The following is a 21,075-nucleotide window of genomic DNA, read 5'->3' on the forward strand; positions in this document are numbered from 1 at the left end:
TTAAAACAAAAAGAAAACGTAGCAACAGCATGTCGGTAAACATAGAATGAACAGAGAAATGTGTATTTTCTAAATAATGCATGCAAGATTGCAGTGTCCAGGGCATTGTAAGGGTAAATGAAGATAGTTTCTATCAGCTAATCAAAGTTATATTTACATAACATAAAATGGGTGTCTACCAGTCATGAAAGTCAATAAAAGTCAAGATATTCTACTTGTGGTCAAGAATTTTTGCTATCTCAAGGTCTGGTTGATTGATTTAGTTTATTTCACTTCATTTTTCTGCTCCTTAGGCTAATCGCGAAGATGATGAGCACGATGAATGGTGGTAAGATAAGATGGTTAAAGGGACACTCAAACATATAGGGACAACAAGAAGAGCCCAACATAAAATTACACTGGCTCTGAGTCCAGACGCCAGGGCGTCGCTAGTCTGCCAAATGCAGTCCAGGATGCATTAATATATAAAGCAAGTCTAATTCTTTTGTTAAATACAGCATCAGTTTTCATCTTAACTGGCCTTTTGGTGGGGGCTTTTCATTAAATAAAGATTTATTTTCTTAATTGCTAACTTCCAACGTTACCTCAGTACGGGTCGCATAAGTAAACATTGAGAAAGACGAAGAAAAGAAGAAGAAGAATTATGCGTTAATGTCTCTGTTCCACTTATGATAAGATAGGCTAATTGGGACGGGATTGATATAGATTAAAATTATATCCGAACCACTTGCAATGTGCCCACATGACGGGTTTGAATCCAGGACCCATTCATCACAAGACGACAGCGCTCCCCACTATACAATCTGCGAGACGCAATCTTTTCACGTCTGTCTGTCTGCCTGTCTGTCTGTCTGTCTGTCTGTCTGTCTCTCTCTCTCTCTCTCTCTCTCTCTCTCTCTCTCTCTCTCTCTCTCTCTCTCTCTCTCCCTATATATATATATATGGGAATATATAGGAAAGGAAAATATATATATATATATATATAATATCTGGACTAGCTATGATACGTGGCCCTAGGCCTAGTCTGTGGAGGAAGGAAGCACGTGAACGCCGTGTATAAATGGTTACACACATCCATTTTACTCATTCTCGGTCGTCTTCATTGAAGACAGATTGCCATGCCAACGCCAGCCAGGTTGCAAACTCCTAATAAATCGGGTTGCCAACTCCTGAATCACCATTATCTTCTTATTGAAATGGACAAGATTATTCACAAATTCTAAACGATTTTCCTTCTGTATTTTAGTGTCTGAGCTTCAGGTTTCGCAGATAGCCTAGCTAACCTACAATGTATTCTGATATATGTGCAATATACCCGACTAGATAGGATACCATGTGCAGCCGTGAAGCACATGTCACTTAAAGGCTACATGTGCCTGGCCAAACTATTTGTCAATACTCCGAGGCTTGGATACTGTATACTTAAGTAGAAATGAGCAAAAGCTGTACTGTATAAATCTACTGTTACTGTTCAATGAATAAAACAGATTGGAGTCAGATATTTATGTGACATTCCAAAGGATTATTCTCTATTACCGAATCGCACAAATCCTATAAATCAGTAAGTTAATTATTAGGGCTACAATTTTAATGCACAACAAAATACCAGAAAGTGTCTATAAAAATGCAATAATGCTCTTAAAACAACAAGACATGCTCTATAAAATTTTCAAAATGCTCTTTTTTAACAAACTTAAGTGTTCATTTCACCAGTCCTGCACTACTAACAACATGCATAGATTGTCGAAGCAAAGTAATTGCCGATTGCCACTTAGCAAAGACTTGAGCACTGAAAAGCTCCTTTCCAAATCTGCCGACAATAGAGTAGCATATTTGAAGGAAACTATGTCACCAGCTTGCAAATCCCGTGGTAGTAATGCTGTAGAATATTTCTTTCCAGACAAAATATCAGAGATTGAACATGCACATACTAAACCTTCCATTTTTGTTCAAAACGACAATCTTTTTCTTGGCTTTTTCCTTTCCTATATTTTCCCATGAACTTTTTCTTAAGTCACTTGTCACTTTTTTCACTAGGTATCTTTGTTATAGAAATAAGGATTTACCAGACTTCCCGGAACCAAAGTTGTTACTCTTAAATTTTCGTACTGGTAAGAAACAAGTAAGTTGCTTTTTCAGAAAATAAACAAAAACATTAAGAAATGTCCGTTCTCTCTTGAAAACATATTAACAAGTAATACATATACATAAAAATGGTTTAAAATGCACCAATCGACAAAGAAATGTCCATCAAAGATGCTTTGTTCGGCTCCCATGAACATTTAACTGAGCCATGTAATGTGCTTTCCAAAAAAAGATGTAAATGCATTGAAATGCAAGCTTTAGTGAAGAGAAAGTGAAGGAAGCTGCTTTTTCCTTCTGCTGGGGCATGAATCCAACGATTTATTGTGGAATCCTCGCTTAAGAAAAGTCCGTACGTACACTGCTCACAAGTTTCATTCATGGTTAAGTCTGTAGAAATAATAAGCGAGATGTCCGTAGCCTATGACGTCATGTAAAAATCCATGTCAAACGGAAGTCTAATACAGGGAGCTCAAAAGGTTTACCCAACCGAAATAATATCCGTGAAAAGGCTGACCTCTCCGCTGCCTGTAATACGACCTGTCTTTAATGGAGTTTTTGCTTGGCAACATTGGATACGCTTGCAGACCTCACCCCCTTGCCCCCTCCTTTGCTTACGGTTGATGAAACTGACCGTCAACTTCAGGACTTGCTCAACCAAGCATCTCTCGGCGAATGACGTGCTTCTGAAGCGATTTGTAAAGCGTGAGGGAGTGCACATAAGAAAAAAGAAGGCATGTGGTTCATATTTACACATCATTCTACATTCCTATACCCATTCTTGCATTGGTCGATTTCCGAATTCTGTATTCGCCATTCAACAATTCCTGAATTGTTATTGTTCAATTCCTGAATCCTGCAGATATTGTAGTTCTGAGTTCTGCAATTGATATTCGTCCATCACAGATTCCTATATTCACTATGTTATGCGGAGATGTGGCGATTCTCGAATCCTCTATTCGTTATACCGCGATTTCCGAATCCTCTAACCGTTATACCGCGATTCCCGAATACTCTATTCGTTTTACGTTATACCGCGATTCTCGAATCCTCTATTCGTTATACCGCGATTCCCGAATCCTCTATTCGTTTTACCGCTATTCCAGAATTCTGTATTCTCTATCGATTCCACATTCCCATTTTCGTAATCATATTCTCCATACCTGACTTCCCAAATTGGCTTTTAATATACCTGAATTTGTTACCCGATTCCAAACCCTAGATTCGCTAGCAAATTCTCCATTTCATTGTTTCCGTCTATCCCTATTCCATATTACGGAAGATTGAAAACAACGTATCCATAGTCGTTCCATAGAGGAGGAAGGGGGGGTTCTGGGATTTCGAAACCCCTTTAGCTTAATTTAACTGCAGAAAACAGGGTAGCGTATTTATTTCGATTCCTTTCACTGCTCATAATTGCATTCAAAAAAAAAAATCGGTAGTTATGCAAGTAAATTCATACCCTCATTGAATTTCTGAAAACATGGGCGTCTACCATTTCGGGAAGAACAGTATGAACGAATGAAGTTCGAGTCGTAAACAGGATTGCCCACGGGGGATCAAGAACCATGCCCTCAAATTAAATTATTTAAACATCAAGATGTGTATATTTTTATAAAATATATGTAAAAAATAAAGTTTACACCTTGGCACAGTGCTGCAATATGAGCGATGTGGCAAGGACGAGGAGGGGGAGGGGGGGAATCAGAATATATTTCTTTAGTAATCCTTAAACATTAGCTGGTTCCAACTCACTTTTGTTACTAGGTGCACCATATTAAATCCGTTAGATGAAGAAAAGTGAGAATTTATGGCCGGTGTGGTGGTGGGGCAGATTAAGTAAAGTGTTCAATAAAGCTATCAAAAAGTGACTTGTAGCAAGAGAATAGTAGTAGACGCATTTGGGGGAGGGGATGCGCCATTGGCACTCCTGCTCAACAGGAAACAAAGAGGATGGACTAGTGTACTTGCAACATTCTGCCTGCATTTACTCACATCCGTCCACATGCTTTTCTAAAAAAAAAAAATCTCAGATAGATGGAGCATTACAGTAGATTACATACCAGCACTCATATTCATTCAGAATGACAATTTGAAGCACAAACAGCTTTAGAAGCTTTGTGAAAAGAGGTTGCCTACAATTTCTGCCGAGTGGGTTTGGTTTCCGGCGGATGTGTCCTTCAAAAAATGATCATTTTCCAATGAGCGACCAGTAAGCAGCTTAACCAACCGTGAAAACTTGTCATGAGCGTTCATAAAGCACCGGAAGTAAGGGATCGTGCTGCATACATCTGCATAAAATGTAACAAAGTGAGGAGGTGATGGCGTAATCAGCCTTGTGTAAATTTATTTTATGTAGCACGAGCTTCAGGTGATAGTAGGATATGAGAAAACGCCGGTGAGTCGGGATGGAATCAAGGCGAGAAGGAGACATCCAGACCAAACCGAGATTTATTATTATAGTCTCGTCTGGTTAGACGAGGTATATCCAGTGTGGTATTTAAGAAATTTCCAGTGGGGGCGAAATTCTATTGACTGTCTAGGGCCAGCAGCATGAGATAATGACCTTATGCCATATAACATTCCACCCCCATGGATAAAATTTATCAAGAAGAGGGGAGAAATCCCCATTCCCCCTACAAATACCACCCTGGGTACATCACACATTTGGCGGTAACTTAACTCATCTGAAGAAACTTGAAACAATCCAAAACAATTGCTTAAGAATTATTCACATGCACCCCCAAGAAAATAATTCTCAATAATTGCGCAAGATTTACAACATACCCACAGTCACTTCGAGAATACATTACATCTACCTGAATAAGGTATTCCATAGTATACATAACAAATCATCTCCATCATAATATGATTAAGCTCCGCTCTGAGTTCAGTACCCGAAACACCAGATCGTCCTTGCATAGAGACCTAGTAATCCCCAAACCTAACAAAAGCAGATTTGGTCAGAAGTTCTTCTCGTACCTAGCAGCGGCAACCTGGAATTCACTCCCGACGAAGGTCAAACTCAGTACCAGCAAAGCGCAGTTCTGTCGTCTTCTACGTTCACATGCCTATAAATTCTAACTCCAGTAATATTATTTTCAGTGCTTCACCCCCTCCCCCACCACCTTCACCATTCCCACCACACACATATGTTTTAAAATGTTCGTCCATGTACTTCGAACATTAATTGCATACACACTCATAGCCAAACCCACACCCCCTTACATTTTCCTTTCTTCTAAATGTGTATAACACTCAAACTTTCTTTATTTCATTGCTACTATAGAACACTTTATACTGTATACTCATGTAAATTCATCTCATTTTCCTTAGATGTAGCTTTTGTATATTTTTTACCACATAGGGCATCAAGTCATTATTTGTATTAATACTGTTTTAAATGAAATGTTGTATGGCTTAATTGTAACCCTATTGAGATAATAATAATAATAATAATAATACCTCTGGAATCTGTGGAGCAAGGCCGAGGATAACGGCAGAGAAGGGGAGAAAGTTAGCGGACGGAGCACAGCAGTGCGCGCTGCTGCAAACGGCTGGTAGCTGCAACCGCGTTTCCTCTCCAAGTCACCACTTGCGCAGACTTGTTTTCGTTCGTTTGCTCCAGAAATTCCCGGGACAGAGTGTAGAATATATGTGTCACACATTGAAGCTAGCAGTGAGGCTATGGAGAGGTGTGGGGGGACATTGACAATGTCGTCTAATGGAGGTGATCAGCACCACGCTCCGGCCACCTCTATACCCCCAGGGTACTCATATAGAAGTATTAGGGACTGGGCAAACCGTAGAGCCGCTCCATTCCCGGAAACTGCTGGAAAAATCCCCACCTGAAATCACCTCCCCCGGGAATCGAACCTGGATCAACTCTCATAACCGAAAAGGGCAACAATAAGTGAAAATCAGTTATTGTAAATGTATTACGTAAAGTTTCCCGTGCATATAGCATCGTGTCATGAAGGCACATATTCTCTGTCTCGGATATTTTGGAGGTGATGTGATCAGTACCACACTCTGGCCGCCTCTTCCCCCAGGGTTGCGTCCAGGTACCCATTGATTTGAGGTTGGATGAGCCCCAGAGCCGCTTCATGCGGGGACAAAGCCGGAATCAAAACCGGTTCTCCCGCGCAGCAGTTTGACGCCCTACCGACCTTTTTTTTTTTCAAGGAGCGGTAGTCACCCCTGACAAACACAAACATCCATGTCCTAACCGGGATTCGAACCCGGGACCCCTGGCGGAGATAACCACGGAGGCCGACACTAACAAAGCCACCGCGGCTCTATAAATGTAGTACTTTAATAATATTCCTTTTTAGAAATATTCTTCTTCTTGGGATTCATGTACGTACATAAGAAGAGCCGTAGTAGAGATTTCTACTCTCGGGGCGAGAATAGATATCGGCATAACCTTCCACCCTCTCCCGTTGCGAATTCGGTGTTCCCAATCAGAGCGACACGCAGCAAGCGACACCTGTATTGTTGCTGTGTCGCTTCGGTACCAAAAAAAAAGAAGAAAAAAAAAGATGTTGCATTTATTTCTCAAGGTCTGTTATAGGGTGTTGCTTCGGTCTCAAAGCTCCATAACTGCATAAAAGTGAACTTTCGCAATATGTGCTAAAATGTTGACAGATGGCGGGCCATTACCTTATGTACCTTGCTTCTAGTTGACCTATTACCACTCTCAAAGAAGAAGGCAAAACTTGTAGCCGTGAGGTCAAGGTTCTATCTGTTACTCTTTCCCTTCTTACTGACCTCATTCCCTCAATCCAACAGCCTGGAAGGTCACCCACAACTTTTCCATGACCACTCGCTTCCCATTTGCACCATCACTGATCCTGAGAGCAGAAGAATGTCGCATTACAGTCCGATCACATGAACAGACGGTCTTGCAAAGGTCGAAAACAGTGTGCAAGAGACATTTAAAAGAGCAAGCACCGCGATATTGCAGTCACGTAAAGATATCGTGGAGGGGATGAAGTCTGCGGTCTACATACAGATTGCCCTTGAACATCTGACGTGGAGGCGGCTCTCGTCCAATTACCTTGGAGTAACAGCCTGCTCCTTTCGAGTTTCTTGTCTGGCCGACACTTCCCGTTAGAAGAAGACTGTGGATGGCTCATTTGCATATCTATGCACGAATTTCCACGACTTTCAACACACAATGTGAGAAAATTTGTCAAGAGGTCCAAGGCGATTACACAATCAGGATTTCTTTGCCTATTCCTTCCTTGTTCGATTCCTTTATTTGCCTCTCAATATCAGTGGTGCCAACTTTTGAGAAACACTGGATGGGCTGAACTTGAAGATTTATTTTATAATTTCATGCAACAAAATTAGAAGTACGCTAATAATTTTCCCTAAAATGCCTTTTTGTTTCTTGGTCAGAAAATGTAGTATTTTACGTTTAAAAACCGTTTCAGGTCATTTCTGAAAAGAACACATGAATTTGGTTTGTTTGTTTGAGTTGGGTTTCAAGTCCAACTTTATGCAGAGATAGGCTAATCGGGACTTGACCTACAGTTTAAAGTGGGATCCGAACCATTGTGCAATGTGCCTTCACCGGGTATCGAAACCGGGACTCCTTGTCTACAAGGCGAAGACGTTACCACTAGGCCATAGGGGAGGCCCACATCAATTTTATTGTGGGTGTTTTCGCTTATTTGAGTCATAAGTTTCTATTTCGAAGACAACTGCTTTTGGGTACCTAATCCGGAACAATGATGATAAATCTGTCGATGTGCATCACTTTTAAAGACTATTTTGTATTTCTCGGAGCCTATTTTGAGAGTTTTTAGTGCTTATAGATCCTCATCCTCGTTATAAACCCCTTATTCTCCCTTAATTTCCTAACAACGATGTGACCACGGATAATATATGTATAATATCGTATCACGCCGAGTCATAACTCGATAGTCTAATCACCTCGCCAAGGGGTCCGGCTGAAGCGCTTGAAATAGCTTCTTACAAGCACATAACACCAACAATCTTCAGCGGATCTTGACAAATCCCTGACACGGGATTCTACCGGAAATCGTATGAAAAATAAGTAAACTCAGGCTTAGGCAAAAAGCACCGTTAACGGCAGACGCGGACTCGGCAACGGCTTTAACGATCGGAAATTTAAATCCCCATACATGGTTCGAGAGACCATTTCTCAGACCAGTTGTAATCAGAAAGTTATCGCGTGAACAGCTCCAGTCGCCAATCAATCGTCTGATTATCAATTGATACGTAAGGAGTTACTACGAGAGTTGCGCTCCCGAAAAGATGTTTCATTTCTGGACCGTGCATTGTCTATTAGATCAGAAAGACGAACATTTCTACAAGACACCAGAGGTAAACGAACATTCCTTTATTACTTTCTGTTGTTCTCATGACCCTGCCAGACCAGTCAATCGAAGTGTTAAAATCGAATGTTTAAGTGTTCTCCTCATTTCACAGGAGCGAGTCCCCTTGTGCCTAAAATGTACCTCTCGCAGCCAATACCTCTCCCACCAGGCTCTCACATAGCCTGAGATTCGATCTCCAATAAAAACCCGTGTGGGCTTTTATACAATATAGATCACTGAAAAGTATCATATTACAGATGTAACGAATTATTATGAAAAATGTTGATAGCAGACACTAAATAAGATGTGAGAATTCTTTAAAGTCATAATGATGATAAAACATTTCGTTTTCTTAAGCGCAGATATTTTATTTCTAAAGTAAAATATACTAAGAATTAAATTTTCCACTGGGCTCGAGCCCACAAGCCCATTTCAATTGGCGGTACTGCCTATTATATTTCTTCATTTTTGCACGTATCTAAAATTGTTAATTAATACCGAACTCGTTAGAACATCTGTAACCAAAGCGTGTAATGTACCTAACCCGTATCAGTCACTCAGTAGCTTCAATCCAAGAAAAAACTTACTCCCAACGGACGTTTGAGAAAAATGTACTTTTTTTAAAATATATTTTTGGGAAAATGTATTTCGACATGTACAATCAAACAGCATGTGATAATATTACATAAGGTCTTTTTAGCTTTATTTTTAACTACCACATTCCATGCTAAATATTTTCTTACCTGTTAGTTTCAGCATGAAATCATCATCTGTGTTGAAAGAGAAAATACAGCGCCATCTTTGTCCAATCACATCCCGCATGTTTCCAGCGACCTTGTCTGTAATGAGGAAATTGGTATCAGTGTACAAAGATGCCCCTGAGGTGAGGGATGGGAGTTAATGAAGCTTGAGTTCTAAAAAATGCCTTCAAAACCACAAATGGAAGGGTCACCGGATTCGATTCCTTGTGGCGAAACATCGCACAGTGATTGGAATTGTGCTTTAAACTGTAGATTCAGCACTGTGCAGTGACGGTAGCTTTTTAAACAATAAAAGAAAGGAAGAACAATCAAGAAATTTTAAATTGTTGATAACAAATTATACTCCAGTTTGATATACTAATTATTACCAGTAGTTTCAGTAAAAATTGTATGATAATTTTGAAATATCCCGTTGAAATCTTTCCCCTTTGTAGTTTCATGTAGAAATCATGGTTATTGTTATTCACCACTTCATTGTTAAAATTTTTGGTGGGTGTTTGCAATAATTCAAGATTTTTATGTAAAAAACGTTTCCTTGTTAATCATTAGTCAATACAAGTATCACCTAAAAACGTACTCCTGATACTTACTTTCCTCCCCCATCCAACAATCAGTTATTACTGAGTTTCCATCCTTGTTATTAGCTTTACACGTGAAGTAAATATTCCAGTTACACGTGAAGTAATTGGGTAAGTGGGTTTCTAACTGTAAGTGTTTAGCTACAATATTGTGATATTTCCCCAGACATGTTCATGTACATTTTTAATTACCCTACTGATTTGGGCTGGAATTTTTTTTTGGTTCTTGGTCTGGAAAAGTCAGGGAATTTGGTTTCTACGAAATTGTACACACCTGTTTTTTTGATTTGGGAGGGATGCCCGCCCACTCAGTGGCGTATTTGCAATTTCATTCTTGGGTTGGGTTTTTCTCGGTATGCAAATTTGTATATATTTCCAGTCAGTAAAGTAAACTATTGCCTTCTGCATTGTTTTAACTTAGGTCATTAAATCTTATGATAACATTTACAACAAATTTAAAAGCAGTACATATATTTACATTCTAAGAAAACTAAAATTCATAACACAAAAAGAGCTATCGAACTAGTAACACCGACAACCTGACCAATTTCTATTGTCAAGTTCAAACTTAACGTACCTGCAAGTTTCTGGTGAACAATTTAATACATGTAAAATGTAAGCACTATGCTATTAAAACTTAAATGGAATGTTGTCTCGGCTCGTGAGGTTGGTAAGAGGCAGAATGGTATCCTTCTTCAATCCACGAGGCAGGGAAATCTTTGATGACTGGACCATTAATGGATAAGAATGATTTTCCAGTGGCGTATTTGCAATTTCATTTTTGGGTTGGGTTTTTGGTCGCGGTGGCTCAGTCGGTAACGCGTCTGACTACCATGTTCAAGGTCCCGGGTTCGATCACCGGCCGGTTCAAATCCGGGAACTTTTCTAACGTTGGAAGCGCCCCGGCGCCCACCCAGCGTCGAATGACATGGGTCAGGGGCGTGATGCTGATCACATCACCCCCACACCCCCTATACGCCTTCATGGCGTGGTGCTAAGCACAGGGAAGCACTTTTACTTTTTTTTCAGTTTTGTTTGTTACATTTTTAAGAAATTGTATTCTAAAAAGTAGGTTTTCCTGCTGACGTCATAAAATTTCATTTCTCTGTCACCCTACACATTGCAACCAAAAAAAAATAGCCTCTTTCGAGATTTCTGTGTCGTATTCATCTCCGACATTTCGTTACAAACTTACAGCTATTCATAGTTCAAGGGACAGGACTTTGTGGACACTGTATATGCCTTCAATTCCATTTTCTTTGGGGGGGATAAAAATAATTTTATTTTGCCGTAGGAGGAAATCTCCAGCACCCCCCTCCCCCAAACCCCCTTAATTCGCACACTGATCCAGTGCATAAAAAACAAACGTTGGCTCAGATATAAGCATAGAGACCATGGCATGAACCTAGCATGGCTTACAAATTTAAATTTTGTAAAGAACTGCACATGTATAATCGACATTCCAAATTAAAAAAAAAATAAAAACATCTGCTCTTTTCCCCACGAATTTAAATAGTAAATAAGCCATTGTAAAGATTCCTTAGGGAATGGATGAAAGGGAAAACGTATATATGACACAAAGACTAAGCTGCAATAGCCTTTCCGTGTCAAGAAACTATATCAAGAAGCACATAAACGGCGTTTTAGCTTTCCCGCGCTCGACAATCCCTGTGCCAATCGGAAGCAAGGAATATGACGTCTGCTACAGAAGGAACGAATGAGAAGGAGAGATGCACGCTGGGTTGCCACTTCGTAGTCTAATCCCCACTTTTTGTTCTTGTTAAGAAGGCTCGTGAAAGTGATTACTGTGCAGTGCATTCCCCTGTAGGTTATCCGTAACATGGCTTTCCCTCAACCTGGGAGTGACAGCAGAAGAGGAGATAGCGACAAAGCCGCGTGTTTTCTGGTAGAAAAAAAGTTCAACGTTCCGAAAGTGTGAGAACAGTAACAGCCTTGGTCAAACACGGTTTAATTCAATCTACCAAGTTAGAAGAGCGGGCAAGAGGCGGTTCTCGTCTAGATGCGAGGTGGAGCACGGGCCTTGAAGCGTGATCTCATAGCGAAGATGCAGACGAAACGGATTGAACTTTGTACACACTAAACATTTCATTTGCGTGTTTTATGGTGGTGCCATACAATTCTTCGACTGACAATTACCCTAACTCTGACGTAATCTCGGCAAAGACATCTTAATCGAAGATATTTGCTACTTCGAATAACCAAGCTGGTTTCTTAAATCTAAGGTCGACCTCTGTGGCTGGATCGTTAACATAGCGCGCTACATGAGCCTGGGGTTCGAATCCCGCCCTGGGCATGGGATTGGTTTGTGTATTTTCATCATATCATCACACACCCTCATTATTCGCGTTTAGCCCGAAGTGGCAGAGAAGCGAAGTAAAATAAATGAATCAAGCAAAAACTTAGCCAACAGTTTTAAAGTGGGATCTGAACTAAAATGTGCCTTTGTAGAGAATCGAACCCGGCCCTCCTCGGTTAGAAACTTCACTAACTCTTGCAAATCGCGTAGTACAGTAAAACCTCGTTAATCCGGACTAATGGGGGGGGGGATAAGTCGACCGGTTTAACGAAAGTCCGGATAAACTCAAATAACCTAAAAGAACAGTAGAAAGTGCACTAAAACTCCGTTTATAGCAACAATATAGGCTATAATTGCTCCAAGCGTTCGAGAGTTATGCCGGAACAAACATACATATATACACACATACATCCATTTTTATATATATATCTATATATAATATTTAATTGCCCGGCGTTGCGCGGGTATTTATTTATCCAAATCTTATATCGGACAGGAATATAATTTATTTATTTATTTTATTTATTCCTTGTTTTGGATGGCGAAGTTAAGGCACAAGCCTTTTCTTCCACTTAACCATCTCTACATTACATTTTATAAATTGATTTTTATAGCTAACTGTATGATAAATATATAAAAAACTAAATATTTAAGATACCAAGAAATGAAATCTATAAAAAACTAAGAACATTGAGATACCAAAAAAAGAAAAACACAAGAAAAAATAAAAGAGAAAGACGCAAAAAACATAAAAAATAAAGACAAAAATACATACACACTAAGTAAAAAAATACACGTAAAACATAAACACACACGCAACAAACATAGTCAAATTACAGAAAAAGTCGGTGGGTGTTGGTCCTACCAGTTTACACGAAGGTTTAATTTTATTTTATTTCCCTGTTTTCAGTTCTGGAAAGTTGACTCCAGAAGATGATTTGTTAATTTTGATTTGAATTGGAGAAGAGAAGAAGAGTTTCTTATGTCGTTGGGGAGGTCGTTCCACGCTCTGGTAGCAGTGACCGTTAAGGAATTTCCATAAAACGTTGTCTTGTGGGAGGGAATGGCCAGCAGAGAGTTGTCTCTCGAATGGGTGGCAAAGGTGTGTGCTGCACTTAGGGGTTGAAAACGAGAAAGTAGGTAGGACGGCTCTCGTGAGTTTACTATTTTGTAGAGCGCTGTAAGAGCGTGGAAGCGGCGGCGAGTGGAAAGGTCGAACCAGCCTAGGTCCTTGAAAGCCGGGGTCAGGTGGTCAAAAAATTTGATATTATAAATGTAGCGCACACATGCATTTTGTATTCGCTGTAGACGTCTTGCTAGTTCACCGTTGAGGTCAATATATGTCAAGTCCCAGTAGTCTATATGAGACAGAACTAAGGACTCCACGAGTGTTTTTTTTACTTCTTGTGGTAAAATATTTTTAAGGCGGTACAGCGAGTGTAATGCTGCGTAGGATTTTTTACATATGGCCTTCACATGGTCACTCCAAGTGAGGTTTTCGTTCACGACGACTCCCAGGTCTTTGACCGAAAGCGACAACGAAATGGGGTTTCCTTCGACAAGAATGTCTGGGATGGAGGACTTCTCTGTTGTGGAAATGAGCTGACGTGAGCCAATTAAAATACATTTCGTTTTCTCAGCATTTACTCGCAGACCGTTTGCCTGAGACCACTTGCAGACGTTCATAATATCATCGTTGAGGGCTTTGATGGCCATATTGATGCTTGTTTTAGGGAACGACAAATAACATTGGACGTCATCAGCGTACAGATGGTAATTAGTCGATTGAAAGTTTCCAGATATATCATTTACGTACATGGAGAACAGCAGCGGAGACAGGACGCTACCTTGGGGTACACCGCAATTCGTCGGCAGCCACGACGACTTATTGTCAGAAAGGAATGTGCGTTGCTGTCTGGCTGCTAAATATGAGCGAGCCCAGTCAAGAGCGGGTTGGGAAAAGTTGAAATAAGATGACAATTTTGCCAGAAGGATATCGTGGTCTACGGTTTGGAAGGCTTTGCTGTAATCGAGGAGAACTAGCATTGTCAAATATCTCTTATCCATCGCCGACCTTACATCATCCACCACTTTAATGAGCGCTGTGCTGGTGCTGTGATGTGGGCGGAAACCGGACTGGAAGGGGTTTAACAATTTTTTCGATTGCACATAGTTAAAAATTTGCTCGTGAACGATGTTTTCAAATACTTTTGACAAAGTTGGGAGAATACTGATCGGTCGAAAATCTTCAGCTCTTACTGGGTTGGTGATTTTAGCCAGGGGGCGTATGTGAGCGAGTTTCCAAATGCTTGGGAATGTGCCAGTGTACAGGGATGTGTTGAAAATATCTGCAATTGCGGGTGAGATGTGGGTAGCGATATACTTTAACATGTTAATAGAAATTTCGTCTGCTCCGGTTGCATTGGATTTGATTTTATTAATTGTAGTTTGGACCTTTTCATGCGTTATAAAAGAGAAATCGAAACTATTGTTGTTGTTGCTTTTATGAACACTTATGGAGTCGATTGTACGTTTCTTAATTTCAGGATTTATACCTGATACGTTTTGGAAGTGGCCATTTAGTTCTTCTGTGGAGATGCCAACAATTTCATTACTATCATATTTTTTCCCAACGCCGAACATTTTAAGTTTATTCCACAGCGATTTCGGCTGCGATCTGTAGTTTAATAGTTGTCCCGCAAAGCAAAACTTTCTCCTTCGTATTTCCTGCGTGCACCGATTCCGAAGAATGCGGTATTCTTCGAAATAATCGTGTACTGATTCCAGGTTTGCTTTGAGTGTGGACTTATACCGCCTGTAAGCTGCATCCCTACGGGACATCAGCTGCAGAATCTCGGGGGTGATCCACGGGCTGGGAGGTCTCGAAACTCTTTTTCTTTTCACGGGCGCGTGCTTGTTGTAAATATGAAGGATGAGGGAGTTTAAGAGATTCACTTTCTCGTCAACTGTTTGAAAAGAGGACACGAGGTGCCATGGCATGTTTCCTGCTTCAATATTCAGGGCTCGAATATCAAGCCGTTTAAAATCTCTGAAGGAGATTACTTTTGGTTTATATTTATATGTTTTCAGAGAATAGGAAAGAAAAATAAGATCGTGCTTCGATATGCCTGGGACTGGAAATTGTCCGAAATTTAGAATTTTTAGTGGGTTGGTTGTTAATATATGGTCAATAAGCGTTTCACTTTGATGAGAACGATGTGTGGCTTTTAACGAACAGGCTGATAGGTTGAGAGACGATATGGTGTCTTTGTAATTTCGTACTTCCGGTTTGGAGGTCAAGAGGTCGAAATTTACGTCACCAAGGATAATACAATTTTCGTATATCGGTAAAAAATTAGATATTTCTTTTTCGAAATTTTCAAAATCAGTTTTCGGGGGTCGATACACTCCGCTGAGGAGGATTTTTTGGTTGTTTACATTTAGCTCAAGGATCAAATATTCCGAACTACTCGAGTATTCTCCTTGCGAACGAGAGAGGATTTTAACGGGAATGTTTTCTTTTACATATATTGCACAGCCTCCGCCTCTTTTGTTTATCCTGTCGCAACGATAAAGCCTGTATCCCTGCATGCTGACCAGGTGATCTGGGATCGATGAAACAAGCCAGCTCTCCGACACTAGAATTGCATCACAAGAAAGAGGGGCAAAAATAGTTAGGAATTCGTCGTAATGGGACAAAAGACTCTGACAGTTCACGTGCGCTGCGTGGAATGCCCTTGGGTGTTTGGCTAGCTCCTCCTTCAGTACCGTTACAGCAGGGTGGGAATGGGGAAGAGAAAGCGAGGGAGGGTCGGCAGAGGGTTGGACGCTGGACTCGACTTCCATTTGGCATAGCTTCATAAAATAGGCCGTGGTTGGGCTTAGTGTTGCCATCTCTTTAAAATAGTTACAAAAACAACTAGGCTGGTCCGGGAGTGAAAATAAGATATGTTATTGGACTTACCAGTACTGAAACCAGGATTCTCTTGCTGCATGTATTGAAGTGGATGACCAAAATAAACTGGAGAACACCCGCATATTACTTTTAACACTTGCACAGATTTGACATGAACGCACACACACTCGACATAAACACTTGAAATATGATTAAAATACACACACACACATAAACACATACACTTAAGTACGAAAACACAGAAGAACACACGGATGCAAACACAGTACATAAACTCAGAGATCCAGTACATTTGGTGGCGATTTATGAGATGTCTCTTTCGTTTCGCTTCCGTCGTTGCAGTTTGCTGCTTCACCTTAGCGCTGTAGGAGAGATTCGAACTCGCGAGCTGTGTTGATGCTTGTCCTGCCGTTGCTGCCCTGGATGATGATTCGGTCATCGGACGTCCAGCAGCTCCTCACCCCGAACGTCTCCTTGGCACGGCGGAGAAGTTGCTGCCTCGTTGCCGTCAGGGATTCTGTTATCAGGAGGCCGCTTCCTTTGAGTTTCCTCTTGGCTCTCCACACGTGCTCCCGAGTGAATTCTAAGTATAGTGTAAAATGAACTTGGGAGTTGAACGGCATTGGGAGAGTCACTATTCATCTCAGCGGCCCCGAAAACTATGGATTCCACGCTAATATCGATCGTTTTACATGGCACCCCTTCCCACCCTCACCCCTAGGGGTGCCAGGGGTGTCTTACCTCCACAGTATTTCTTTCCAGATTGCAAGTGCTACGTGTACCAAGGTTGGTTGAAATCGCTCCAGAAGTTCGAGAGTTATGCCGGAACAAACACACACATATACACACATACATCCATTTTTATATACATGTATATATAAGAAATGCAAGAAGAAGAAGAAGATAGATAGATAGATAGATAGATAGTGCTGGAAGAATGCATTTTTGAAATTTTCCTATGCAAGAAGAAAGACTACTACTGCAAAATAATAAAACAAAACTGCTACTAAAGTGTCAGTCTGTCAACTCTGGAATTACTCATACAGAGGTAACAGGTAGATTGAACAATTAGTTCCAATAGGATGAACGAAATGGACTTTATCTGGGAGGTAACAGTGCATTTAGTAAATTACCACGCTCCGTTCGCCACAATAACGAAATAAGTTTAAGGCAAAACTGTCATGACTAATTAGGAATCGCATTAGGCATAATTGCATTGTTTTGTCGACGCCGGCTGAATACAATGGCGCCTCTCGCGACGGCTGAAAGAAACACACGATTGAGCTTGTGCCAATTACGCAAAGGCAATACAATGGAATTAGTATGCTTTGTTGCTGAATAAACTCGACAAAAGACGCGATTATGTGCAACCCTGGTGATGAAAGAAGAAATAGCCAGGGCAACAGAATTTGGAATCTGTATTCTCTGGGTCATCAAGTGGAAACTAGTTTTGTTTCCTTCATGTCATTTTTCAGAATTTTCTATGATGATATCAGAACAGAAGATAAAGTTAGAGAGGCTAAATTGAATTAGTCACGCACCATGACCTTGCGTCCAAAGCTTAAAGCTTGACGCCCACTGAGTCGCGGAGAAACACGGCAACAGACCCGTTTCCGGTGTCTCAGTGGGCGATAACCTTTAGAAGCGGACGAGATGTTCTGTTGCTTTCTGTTGCCGCGTCTCAGTGGGTGTTAAGCTTAAGGCGTCATGCTTTGGGCTTCGGCTAGTGTTGCCCACGAGACGAGACTTTGGCCTGTCTCGTCTCGTGGAAATGCTGTCTCGTCTCGAAAATATTCGTTTGTCTCGGGACACATGATCAATCTCGTCTCGTCTCGAATTTTTAAAAGCCTGTCCCGTCTCGTCCCGTGGGCAACACTAGCTCCGGCTACGGGACGAAGTGTAACAACTTTTCCCCCGAGATTTCGGCCCTTTGTATGGGACCGGCGGCCACCCACCCTTGTGAGGAAATTGGGGAGCTACGAAGGAGTAACCCGGTCACGGAAACCCACAACAATGACTGGGGTTCGTCGTGCCGACCACACGTCACGCCGTAACTGGTTGGTTGATCTCCCACCTCCGCAGGTGGGAGTGGGGCCGGCAGTTGGTAGGTGGGCCCTGGCCCTCACTGGCTGTTGCGTCTCGGGTTATCTGAAGATTGGGCCCCATTTATGCTGAGATAAACTAATCGGGACTGGACCAACAGTTTAAAGTGGGATCCGAACCACTACATGCCTCCACCGGGTATGGAACCTGGGTCCCCTTGATTGCAAAGCCGCGACGTTACCACCACTCCATCGGGGAGTTCAAAATATATAGGAAGGGAAAAGTAAGTTTGTACTGACAGGTAATAGGGCGGAAAGCGAGCAGCCAATACAAGAACCTACCCCCTATCCATTCTCATTTGAGCGAAACAGGTCAACGAGACAGCGCCTTCACAAGGAGAAAAATATGTTGACGACGCGGGAATTCCTCAACGTCGATACTTCATCGACAATCCAATACGTCAGCAGAAACTGAAAAGTTAGGGAAGGTAAAAACGAGCGTGTACCGGTGTAGCGCTCGGTGGACCAGAACGACAGGAAAAAAACACATTAGTGGTAAGGCGAAAACAATCACTTTGAAGTTTCCCAATCCCAATATTCTCTCCTAGGTCCTATTATTTGTTGTTTCTGAATCTCCAGGTGAAGGCCATGCCCTCGAGTTCCCCTCCCCCACATTGTCATGAATTTTTTGTAAGCTGTTCAGAGTTTTATTCACAACGAAAATGAGGAAAGTTTTGAAAAAAAAATAAGAAACAAAAGATTGTGCTGTAATGGAAAAATTTTATTGAAAGAAAAATTTCCTCTCGATGCTACAGAACATGAGCCGAATGATCTCGTTTACTTTAAATATGGTGCTCCTATGTCTATCACTCTAAAAAAAACACCCTACAGAAAGAAGCTTTTCTCAGTTCAAGGCTTTGCTGGCTGACAATTGGCAATCATTTTTATTTTGAAAATTTACAGAAAGTATTCATTGTCCATTGCAACCCAGGGCTTGTAAAATGAACCATGTTTGAAACAGTTCAGTTGTGAGGGCATATTTTTCAAATTATAGTTTCAAATTTTAGGTCCAGAATTTTTTATTTTGCATACTTTGTTGATTTTTAGGTCATAAAAATCCTAGCCCTAGTAATTAAATTGTCATAATTCTTTAAATGTATAACAATGAAAAGGGGCAAATTGGGCTCGAGCTCCACAGGTCTGTATAAGTAAGCGCCACTCAACTTAATAAGTTAGCCATTACAATGAGTGACCGCGTAGAATTCTATCTGTATTTTTTTGTTGTTATTTTACGTCCCTATTCTTTCACTTTTGGCTAATCGCGAGAATGAGGATGAGTGATGATCGGATGAAGGGACATTTCCAAAGACTCGGCGGCGAGATCGAATGTCGATGACGTAGCGCGTTCGGGCACCAAGAGGACTGGCTCCCTTCTAATCTTATAAAGAGATGATGCTTGTCCAACACGCGATTTTGAACGTACGAACGCATGTACGGAGGTTTCACAGGGACGCGGTCATCATGACCGCGTACCGCTAATTACAGGTCGACAAAAGAAGATCAATACCGCGCTTACTTAACCGTGATGATGAACCGCGAAATCCCTGTCATTTGCAGAAGTACTTAATTTATTGGTTAGCTCGTGGGCGCCTGGTGGAAGGGGGTGAAGAGGGGGAGAGCATGCTTCTCGAACAGCAGCAGCCGACCTCCGTGGCGGAGTGGTTAGCATAGCGCCCAGGGGTCTCGGGTTCGAATCCCGGCTTGGTTTGGTATGGCCAGACTCCGTTGCAACAGTCAAAATCAGGATGTATGTATGTTAGCGTTTGTTTTTACGTCCACATTATACACAGAAAGGTTAATCCGAACTGGACCTACAGCTTAAAGTTGGATCCGATCCGAACCACTACGTGGCTCTACCAGGTATATAGCTCGGGGTCGGGCCGGGACCCCTTGATTACGAGGCGATGACGAAAATCAGGATGTCCAAGACAGACAGTCTTGTGCAGTGCATTTTCATCAAATATTTGTCGAAGGAAAATTTGTTCGGTCTGAGAATTTGACAAGAGATGAATGTTTGTCCCAGGCAAGGGTTTAGTTACGTTGAAAACTTTTTGAGGAGAACGAGCCTCATATTCGGCGGACAAGAAGGTCTGTGACTTCTGAGAATGTAGCGCGAAGGGCATTTATTCTGTATCTAGAGGTTCTCATCTTCCGAGAAACCATCAATGCACAGTATTGGTCAACACTTCTCACCAAGCGTGACGTCAGGAATTCGTTCAAAGAGAAGGATATACAATTACATTTCTTACCTTCATGACAATGCGCATCCCGACGGCGCATCATTAACGATGGCAGCGCTAAGAAATAAAGTGGCGCGTTTTTGGAAACGGTACCGAAAGAGACTTGTGTCGCCTCGGTCTGTTTGTGGCGCATTCGCAGTGAGTACTTTCCTGAATGGAGCCCTTGTCGCTTGTCACTTAGGTGTGAAACCACCGTATCGCTTGTGACCTGCCGGGTGTCGCTTCGCTCTGAACACTCCATAAGTGGAGTTGGTATGATTACTTCTACATAACGTACACTACATAACGTACTTAGAGATAAAATAGTACTTTGCTAGATGCATTACTAATGAGGTTAAATGTGATTGGCTGATTAGAACCCATGTAACAAGAGATCAAATTCTGTGTAAGGAATAAGTTTCGAGAAAGTCGACAGAAAAACCCCCGAGTTCGAATTCTGCCCTGGGATGAGTGAGTGCCCCTTCATCAATTTCATCGTAACATCACTCATCCTCATCGTTACGATTAGCCAAAAAGTAGGAGAAAAGCGCCGCTAAATAACAAATTCAAAAACAAAGACAGAAAAACACGAGTGGGCGGCTCCTTCTGGCGTTGTCGCCTTGACTTAGACAACATATACGGAAGCAACGACAATTGGAAAAACAAACACTAGTTACGACGGAAAACATAACCAGATCCATAACTTCGTCCACGCTTCACAACAATAGGTACCAAACCGGACTGTTGCAACCA

General features: G+C 41.5%; 1 protein-coding gene across 1 annotated transcript in view; it reads right to left on the reverse strand.

Moving 5' to 3' along the window:
- The window catches only part of LOC145998445 (hexosaminidase D-like), a 104,211-nt gene that overhangs the window by 71,165 nt on the left and 11,971 nt on the right, over positions 1-21,075 (reverse strand). The window contains exon 2 of the mRNA XM_083134860.1: positions 9,173-9,268. The gene's annotated coding sequence lies outside the window, so the exon portion shown is untranslated. The remainder of the gene's footprint in view (positions 1-9,172; positions 9,269-21,075) is intronic.

This window comes from Lepisma saccharinum, chromosome 1 (assembly GCF_977018435.1).
Source record: "Lepisma saccharinum chromosome 1, izLepSacc3.1, whole genome shotgun sequence".
NCBI classification, from domain to species: domain Eukaryota; kingdom Metazoa; phylum Arthropoda; class Insecta; order Zygentoma; family Lepismatidae; genus Lepisma; species Lepisma saccharinum.